General features: G+C 33.3%; 2 long non-coding RNA genes across 3 annotated transcripts; one reads left to right on the forward strand and one right to left on the reverse strand.

The window, feature by feature from the left end:
- Nucleotides 1-2,641: 2,641 nt before the first annotated feature.
- On the reverse strand, nucleotides 2,642-6,678 carry LOC125803026 (uncharacterized). Of its 2 annotated transcripts, none has more exons than XR_007440080.1 (3): nucleotides 6,531-6,678; nucleotides 3,933-4,041; nucleotides 2,642-2,806 (listed from the first exon to the last, which is right to left on the reverse strand). It is a non-coding gene; the product is annotated as an uncharacterized LOC125803026 (long non-coding RNA). The 2 variants fall into 2 exon arrangements; XR_007440079.1 differs by lacking the exon at nucleotides 6,531-6,678 and adding an exon at nucleotides 5,666-5,753.
- LOC125803027 (uncharacterized) lies at nucleotides 6,267-8,691 on the forward strand. Its single transcript, XR_007440081.1, has 2 exons — nucleotides 6,267-6,475; nucleotides 8,524-8,691. It is a non-coding gene; the product is annotated as an uncharacterized LOC125803027 (long non-coding RNA).
- The last annotated feature ends 1,333 nt before the right edge of the window (nucleotides 8,692-10,024 follow it).

Genomic DNA, 10,024 nt, shown 5'->3' on the forward strand with positions numbered 1-10,024 from the left:
CCTTGACTGTTCTCACCATTCTTCTTCTCTGCCTTTATGATATTTTTCTTGGCCTGCCACCTCTGGGCTTAACAAGAACTGTCCCTGTGGTCTTCCATGTCCTTACTATGTTCCTCACAGTGGAAACTGACAGGTTAAATCTCTGAGACAACTTTTTGTATCCTTCCCCTGAACAACTATGTTGAACAATCTTTGTTTTTAGATGATTTGAGAGTTGTTTTGATGAGCCCATGATGCCACTCTTCAGAGGAGATTCAAATAGGAGAACAACTTGCAATTGGCCACTTTAAATACCTTTTCTCATGATTGGATACACCTGGCTATGAAGTTCAAAGCTCAATTAGGTTAAAAAAAAACAGTAAAAAAAGTCAGTAAACAAAGTTAGTATTCGGATCAATAAAATGATGTTAGTACAATAAACCTCATTTCAATCCTGAAATATCACTTCTCTATTAAATGGGCACCTAACTGGGCACTTTTTCATGTTTTCCCACCTGTAGGAAAAAAAACTAACCCTATATAGCACATAATCCCATTCATTCTGCTGGAAAGTGCACCTTTTGGAACATTGACTAGTCTAGGTGGCATACAACAAGACACTTCATAACAGCACACTTTTCCACTGGAAGGGCAGAAGTCAATCCATAGGTGGGCCCTCTGTAGGATACAAATTCATGATAAAAAAAAAAGTACATTGTTTCCTACATTTACATCGAGTTTTTTTGCTGATAAATATGAACCTAAGATATTCCATGTTTTGTCTGGTAACCTGCATTTTAGCCCTACTACATCTTAGAAAAATGTTGGAACAGGGAAGATTTAGGACTATTAATAGAGAAAAAAACTTAAATAATGATTTGATTTAAAGCAGGTGAAGTCAACAAAAGACTGTCTTTGAGGAGAAAAGACGAGCAGAAGATCTAGAAATGCAAGAGAATTATTGAAATGTTTGGTAACGCTTTATAATACAGCCCGCGTTTTAGAGGGTAAGTACCCATTACTTACGGTGTAAGTTCTCTGTATGTACCCTTTACTTACGGTGTAAGTTCTCTGTATGTACCCTTTACTTACGGTGTAAGTTCTCTGTATGAACCAGGGTACATTCAACATACTTACCGGGTCCTACAGGTACTTAACTGTAAGTATAAATAAAGAACACAGAAAGAACCAGGAACAAGAGAGTAACAACTGGGTAACTTTCTGACACTTACCGTGTACTTTACCAAAACATATGGTATAACGTTTCTGTATTTATCAGTTTATTTAAAATACTTATGGGGTTCTCCTAGTACTTAAATGTAGGTACAAATTAATTACCAGGAACAACAGTATAAAAAATTGGATATGTCATTGCCTGCACTTTCCCTAAATTTCTGGTGCAATATTAATGTATGTATATATATGTGTGTCTTATTTAAACATTTTGTTCATGATAGTTATAAAGGTTTCATTCCAGTCATACCCAAGGGACTTATCATTCTAATATATTTTATTAGTTTGAATAAAAAGATAATGCTGAGATTTCAAAGGAAATTTATTTGTTAATACACAGAAAACACAAGGTTTTATTTTAATGGATAATGGTGGATAGGTTTCCATCTTCAGTCCTTTTCTGCTCGACTCTTCTCACCGTTGTTGCCTTTGTCTTGCTCCTGGAGTCCTGGTGCACACCTTGTCCTGTAAAGCTGCTTTTTATAACCCCTGTTCTAAAAAGAACTTTAAACCCACACTTCACCGAGTTCTACTGTTCTTACTCTGAAAGTATGCAGTACTTACTCTGTAAGTACTCAGAAACAACAGAGAGCGGGCTGTATTATGTAGTGTGCAGTGTTCTGCTGTTCTTACTCTGTAAGTACCCAGTAAGTACTCAGAAACAACAGAGAGCGGGCTGTATTATGTAGTGTGCAGTGTTCTGCAGTTCTTACTCTGTAAGTACCCAGTAAGTACTCAAAAACAACAGAGAGCGGGCTGTATTATGTAGTGTGCAGTGTTCTGCAGTTCTTACTCTGTAAGTACCCAGTAAGTACTCAAAAACAACAGAGAGCGGGCTGTATTATGTAGTGTGCAGTGTTCTGCAGTTCTTACTCTGTAAGTACCCAGTAAGTACTCAAAAACAACAGAGAGCGGGCTGTATTATGTAGTGTGCAGTGTTCTGCAGTTCTTACTCTGTAAGTACCCAGTAAGTACTCAGAAACAACAGAGAGCGGGCTGTATTATGTAGTGTGCAGTGTTCTGCAGTTCTTACTCTGTAAGTACCCAGTAAGTACTCAGAAACAACAGAGAGCGGGCTGTATTATGTAGTGTGCAGTGTTCTGCAGTTCTTACTCTGTAAGTACCCAGTAAGTACTCAGAAACAACAGAGAGCGGGCTGTATTATGTAGTGTGCAGTGTTCTGCAGTTCTTACTCTGTAAGTACCCAGTAAGTACTCAGAAACAACAGAGAGCGGGCTGTATTATGTAGTGTGCAGTGTTCTGCAGTTCTTACTCTGTAAGTACCCAGTAAGTACTCAGAAACAACAGAGAGCGGGCTGTATTATGTAGTGTGCAGTGTTCTGCAGTTCTTACTCTGTAAGTACATACCACTGAGACCAATTTTTTGTTAAATCTTAATAAAAGCAAAAACAATCTGTACAACAATACATAACATTAAACTTATTTATTTATTTATTTACAATCATCATTGATTATATGTTTCTTTTAGGTAAAATGTTATATTTTTTGTTCTTCTTGATCTTCTTCTTCTTGTGCTTTTCCTTTTTTTCGTCTATCAGAAAGCAGGATGCGGAATCTTCTGCCCCTCTCCATCCTGCTTTTGTCCATAAGAAAAAAAAATGAATAAGTTTACTTTTTAGATGCAATTATATGTATCATTAATTTCAAAGCATGTCACACAAGTTTTTAGCCTTTAGCAAATACTCATTGTGCATTTATAAAGTACCAGTCAAGTTAAACAGTCACAATTAACATATAATCGTGAAATATGGCCTATACGTGGCCCTGAACATGTTAAATACACTGTAGCAAAAAAATTATTCTCTGTTAAATTCATTTTGAAACATTTTGAAAAGTTAAAAATGGTCAATTATTATCCAACAATTCAAACCACCAGAATTATGTGTGGTTCCCTCAAGTTTTAAAATGTATTTGAGCTATTACAAACAATGAGCTTCACATGCTTGGATTAATTTTTTTTCTGACTACAAAAGCCCCTCCCTAAACAAAATAACAGCACTCATACATGGTAAGCATGGAAAACACTTGTCACAGATAAAACCTTGGAGGGTCACAAGGCTGGCAAGGGCTATAAAACCCTTTCAATGAGTTGGGCCTTTATGTCTTTGCTGTTGGGAGCATCATCCAGAAGTGGAAGGATTATGTAGCTACTTTTAACCTTACATGCCCTGGACAGCCTTTCAAAGTTTCCTCCTGTGCAGAGATCAGTCTTGTCTAAATGGTCATGGCTAGCTAATGGTGGTGGGGACATTGGTTTCAAAAAATACCATAAGTAATGAATTACATCACAATAGTTCCAAGCAAAATACTTAACATAAAGTCTTATAGTGACAATATATGTAATGGACTACCTTAGAAGGGAAACTAGTCGAGCATGTTCGTATAGATATCTATCCAAAGCCAAAACTATTAATACATTACCTTTAACCTTTTGATGCGCAACACAGGTTTGCAATAAATTAATTTAAATTTGAATTAATTTAATCATTCAGTATTCAGTATTTTGGATCATAGTGCATCCTTATTTTATTTTGTATTTTCTTACTTTTTTAATAAAAGCTCTTTTTGTATCACTACTCCTCTAATGTGCAACATGGGTCAAAAATGGCCAGCAAGATATATCATAGAACCCATAGAAATCACAGCAGATGTATAATATTCGGTTGCTGCATTTCAATTTATATAATATCCACTGTCACCTTGGCTGCTTGACCTGCTTCTTTCTTGTCTTGATGCTTCATCCTTGGTCACACCTGTCTCTTCATTGTCCACATATTTTTGAGGAAGAAGTCTTTTTGGTCTTTCCATCTTAGGGCACAGAGTAAAAATGTTCATGAAATTTGTAAATGAAATATACTGTTTTGTCAAAAACCTATTTAACATTCATTTTTTTGTTGTTGTGCAGTAATTTTGTAGATCATAGATATGAGACTGTATAAACATACATAGTTTGAATCAGAACTGAAAATAATTATTGAATTAAATTATTATTAACACTACATTTTTTGTTGTTGATACTTATGTGTACTAAATAAGGGTATGTTGTTTGACGGTTGTGTATTATTATTAATATTAGTGCATATTTCATATTGTAAGACTGCACCCTTAACTTTAATATTAGTTAGGATGTCTGAATCATTAATTGAAAATACTTTTATTTAGAAATGTATGTAACTTTATTAAATAATTAAATAAATGTTGGATGAACGAACTATTTTACAAAAAATGTTTGATTAAATAAATTTTACAATAATAAAGATGTGTAAAATAAAGAGCAGTGCATTTATAAAAAAGAGAAGCTCAAAAATGGTAGTATATTAAAATTATTATAAAACACAATACATTAATAAGTATGAAATACACAAAGTTAAATTACTGCATTAATATGTGAATGATAATTTGTTATAATAATAGTAGGAAACGTGTTTTTCTGAACATATTTTCTGCAGACTAAACATAACAATACAATATTTAAATGTAATTTGATATTATGTTAAAAATCCATCAGGTCTAGTGCATTTCATATACTGTAATGTTACAAAACAATCCAAATAAGCCAATATTTAAAATAATAAACTGAATGAAGGAAAGGTTGAAATTAAATAATCCCTGATTATCTACACATAAATGAATTGCAAACCAAATTAACCAGCTGAGGATCTAACAATCATGGCTGGGTTTAAGATCATTAAGTCTGATGTTCTTAATGTTAAGATGCTTTTGGAAAACAGATCATTATAAGTTCTATATACCATAACTGTAAATATTAAAAAGAAAATCCTGCATAAAAATGACCTAGACGTATTGTTAAACTATCAATTAATATGTAATTATTAAGTATTAATGAGTAGAGCAGACCATCATGGATCAATATTAATAATAATAATAATAATAATAATAATAATAATAATAATAATATTACTCTACTAACATTACTAACTATGAAACTTTTTAATGGATTCAAAGGGTGCATTTTCCGATCCTATGGCCGTCACAAAAAAAATAGCTTTATATTTTGCTTCTTGTTTGAGCAGACCGCTCTATTGGACATTCTCAGTACCACCTTAAATTGCGCAACATACTTTCTATTCCTGCAGCAATATTTAAGGTGGAATGGGGGAAAATGATGCGCCACTTAAGGTGTAACAGGGTATTTGAACAAAAAAAAAAAACTCACAACAGCCTTGTTATTTTCTTTGAAGTAATTTTGTTATGAACCCTATAGCTTCAGTTAACCTAGCTATCACTACAAATCCATGCTGTCGGGAGCAGAGCAAAAAACGTTGCTGAGGAGCTGTGTGTTGACCAGCTAGAGGATTTATAATTTAAACTAGTTAAGCTAAGATTGGTAACATCTATGTATGTTGACTTAAAATCAATAAACCCTATTATGCATATCAATATTAATGTCTCATATCATATTCCACCTTACCTCGCTCCATGCTTAACAGCCAGTGTTGTAGTACAAACAGTTAACCAAGTGAACTAAGTTTAAATTCTCAGTACTCCACCTACTGGAAGGGAGGTTTAGCAATACTGCTAGCTTGTAATGCTTTCAAATTTTTTTGTCGCAAACCAATTCCAAGGTACCTATAACTAGTCTACAAAGTAAATAAAATAACAGTAAAACAGAAAAAAAACATTTTCTAAATAAATAATTAGTAAAATAAATACAAAAAATGTTGACCCATCTTGACAATATCACTTAATTAAGTATTGGGTTTGATCATTTGAACAAGGCATAAAATGAAATTATATTAATAATAATATTATTACAGTAATCATAATAAAAACGTATTATTATTATTATTATTATTTTATATTTAACTATATATATATATATATATATATATATATATATATATATATATATATATATATATTATTATATATTCAAATTTTGTTTTATTTAAAAGGGTATAAGTGCTTTGTTATGCTATATTATTGTTATGTTTGTCACATTTAATCGTCTTAAAATTACAATAATATTGTTTTTCGTAATAATGTATTTGACAAAACATTGTCCACAAAAATGTTATTATGAAACACATATGCATGTATTACTTTTTGTTTGACAGCAACAAATTAAAAGAAAATATATTATGGCCAATTAGACATTTACGAGAGTAAATGTGAATGCAGCAGGAAATGACGTCAGGACCGCAGGAGTTGTTTGGAAAACTGAGTGGCACAAAGCGAGGGAGCCAGCAGCCGTGAAAAAAGGAGACACGAAAGGAAAAAGGTAAAATCAGTTTAGGTTAACTATCTATCATTGACATGAGTAAAGCGTTACTTACTGGAATTATATCGCGGTCACGCCATCTGCACTTAGAAAACGCTCGGTCGCGCTATCTACACCGAGAACTGGAGTGCGCGTCTAAGCCGTGTATTACGGTAGCCGCGTGCACAGCGCACCCGGAGGAGCAGAGACTGGCGCTTCTCGTGCAGAGACTTAAAATGGAACAGAAACTAGTTTTACACCCAAATAAACATGATTTAATGAGGGATAATCCACAAATATACACCAGAAAGACCACTGCTTATCTGTAGAGCAGTGTAACGTTTTGGAAAAAGAGCTATTAAATAAGCAAATCAAATTAATATCATATCACAGCACTAAATTCTTAGTGATCTTTTTCTCATATATCCCAGATAAATGTTTGAAGTGATATTACCGTATCATTTTGGAGTAATTTGATACCAAAAATGTCCATTCGTTTTTTTTTTTAAAGATATTTCGGGGCTATAAAACCAAAAAAAAATCTAATTGTTATCATATTAGACAATGAAATCCGTGAAGAAGACATTCCATACTGTTAATGTTATTCATGTCAAGTGATATTACTGTAAAATTTTAGAGTAAAATATATTTAGAGAAAAATATCTAATCTAATCAAATTGTTATCCAATGCTACCAAGACAGCCTTAAAGAACACATTCCATACTAATAATGACATGAATAACAAAGAATATTACTGTATCATTTTGGAGTAATTGGATACCAAACTTAAGAAAAAATGTCCAATCGCTTTAGCATAAACCACATTTCAAAGTCCTATAAAACCAGCAAATCAAATGGTTATCCAATGCTACCAAGACAGCCTTAAAGAAAACATTCCATACTAATAATAGATTGAGTAACAAAGAATATTACTGTATCATTTTGGAGTAATTGGATACCCAACTTAGGAAAAATGTCTATTCGGTTGTACTTAAACCACATTTCGGAGTCCTATAAAACCAGCAAATCAAATGGTTATCCAATGACACTCAGACAGTCTTGAAGAACACATTCCATACATTCCATTAATGGCATGAGTAACAAAGGATATTACTGTATCATTTTGGAGTAATGGTATACCAAACTTAGGAAAATGTCTATTCGGTTGTGCATAAAACAGATTTAGAGTCCTATAAAACCAGCAACTTAAATTGTTATCCAGTTCCACAAAGACTGTCTTAAAGAACCCATGTTATACTATTAATGACATGAGTAACAAAGGATATAACTGTATTATTTTGGAGTAATTGAATACCAAACTTAGGAAAAATGTCTGTTCGCTTTTGCATAAACCACATTTCAAAGTCCTATAATACCAGCAAATCAAATTGTTATTCAAGGCACCAGAACAGTCTTGAAGAACACATTCCATGGAATGTGTTCTTTAAGACTGTCTTGGTGGTATTGGATAACATTTTGATTTTTTGGTTTTATAGGACTCCGAAATCCTTCCACTTCTGGATGATGCTCCCGACAGCAAAGACATAAAGGCCCAACTCATTGAAAGGGTTTTATAGCCCTTGCCAGCCTTGTGACCCTCCAAGGTTTTATCTGTGACAAGTGTTTTCCATGCTTACCATGTATGAGTGCTGTTATTTTGTTTAGGGAGGGGCTTTTGTAGTCAGAAAAAAAATTAATCCAAGCATGTGAAGCTCATTGTTTGTAATAGCTCAAATACATTTTAAAACTTGAGGGAACCACACATAATTCTGGTGGTTTGAATTGTTATATAATAATTGACCATTTTTAACTTTTCAAAATGTTTCAAAATGAATTTAACAGAGAATAATTTTTTTGCTACAGTGTATTTAACATGTCCAGGGCCACGTATAGGCCATATTTCACGATTATATGTTAATTGTGACTGTTTAACTTGACTGGTACTTTATAAATGCACAATGAGTATTTGCTAAAGGCTAAAAACTTGTGTGACATGCTTTGAAATTAATGATACATATAATTGCATCTAAAAAGTAAACTTATTCATTTTTTTTTCTTATGGACAAAAGCAGGATGGAGAGGGGCAGAAGATTCCGCATCCTGCTTTCTGATAGACGAAAAAAAGGAAAAGCACAAGAAGAAGAAGATCAAGAAGAACAAAAAATATAACATTTTACCTAAAAGAAACATATAATCAATGATGATTGTAAATAAATAAATAAATAAGTTTAATGTTATGTATTGTTGTACAGATTGTTTTTGCTTTTATTAAGATTTAACAAAAAATTGGTCTCAGTGGTATGTACTTACAGAGTAAGAACTGCAGAACACTGCACACTACATAATACAGCCCGCTCTCTGTTGTTTCTGAGTACTTACTGGGTACTTACAGAGTAAGAACAGCAGAACACTGCACACTACATAATACAGCCCGCTCTCTGTTGTTTCTGAGTACTTACTGGGTACTTACAGAGTAAGAACTGCAGAACACTGCACACTACATAATACAGCCCGCTCTCTGTTGTTTCTGAGTACTTACTGGGTACTTACAGAGTAAGAACAGCAGAACACTGCACACTACATAATACAGCCCGCTCTCTGTTGTTTCTGAGTACTTACAGAGTAAGTACTGCATACTTTCAGAGTAAGAACAGTAGAACTCGGTGAAGTGTGGGTTTAAAGTTCTTTTTAGAACAGGGGTTATAAAAAGCAGCTTTACAGGACAAGGTGTGCACCAGGACTCCAGGAGCAAGACAAAGGCAACAACGGTGAGAAGAGTCGAGCAGAAAAGGACTGAAGATGGAAACCTATCCACCATTATCCATTAAAATAAAACCTTTTGTTTTCTGTGTATTAACAAATAAATTTCCTTTGAAATCTCAGCATTATCTTTTTATTCAAACTAATAAAATATATTAGAATGATAAGTCCCTTGGGTATGACTGGAATGAAACCTTTATAACTATCATGAACAAAATGTTTAAATAAGACACACATATATATACATACATTAATATTGCACCAGAAATTTAGGGAAAGTGCAGGCAATGACATCCAATTTTTTATACTGTTGTTCCTGGTAATTAATTTGTACCTACATTTAAGTACTAGGAGAACCCCATAAGTATTTTAAATAAACTGATAAATACAGAAACGTTATACCATATGTTTTGGTAAAGTACACGGTAAGTGTCAGAAAGTTACCCAGTTGTTACTCTCTTGTTCCTGGTTCTTTCTGTGTTCTTTATTTATACTTACAGTTAAGTACCTGTAGGACCCGGTAAGTATGTTGAATGTACCCTGGTTCATACAGAGAACTTACACCGTAAGTAAAGGGTACATACAGAGAACTTACACCGTAAGTAAAGGGTACATACAGAGAACTTACACCGTAAGTAAAGGGTACATACAGAGAACTTACACCGTAAGTAATGGGTACTTACCCTCTAAAACGCGGGCTGTATTATAAAGCGTTACCAAATGTTTAAAATCAATCTTCCTCAAAAAAGGAAAATATTTACATTATATTGCTCCTTATACATTGCATAAAGCATCATTAAATAATTTAAG

This window comes from Astyanax mexicanus, chromosome 7, assembly GCF_023375975.1.
Source record: "Astyanax mexicanus isolate ESR-SI-001 chromosome 7, AstMex3_surface, whole genome shotgun sequence".
Taxonomy (NCBI): Eukaryota; Metazoa; Chordata; class Actinopteri; order Characiformes; family Acestrorhamphidae; genus Astyanax; species Astyanax mexicanus.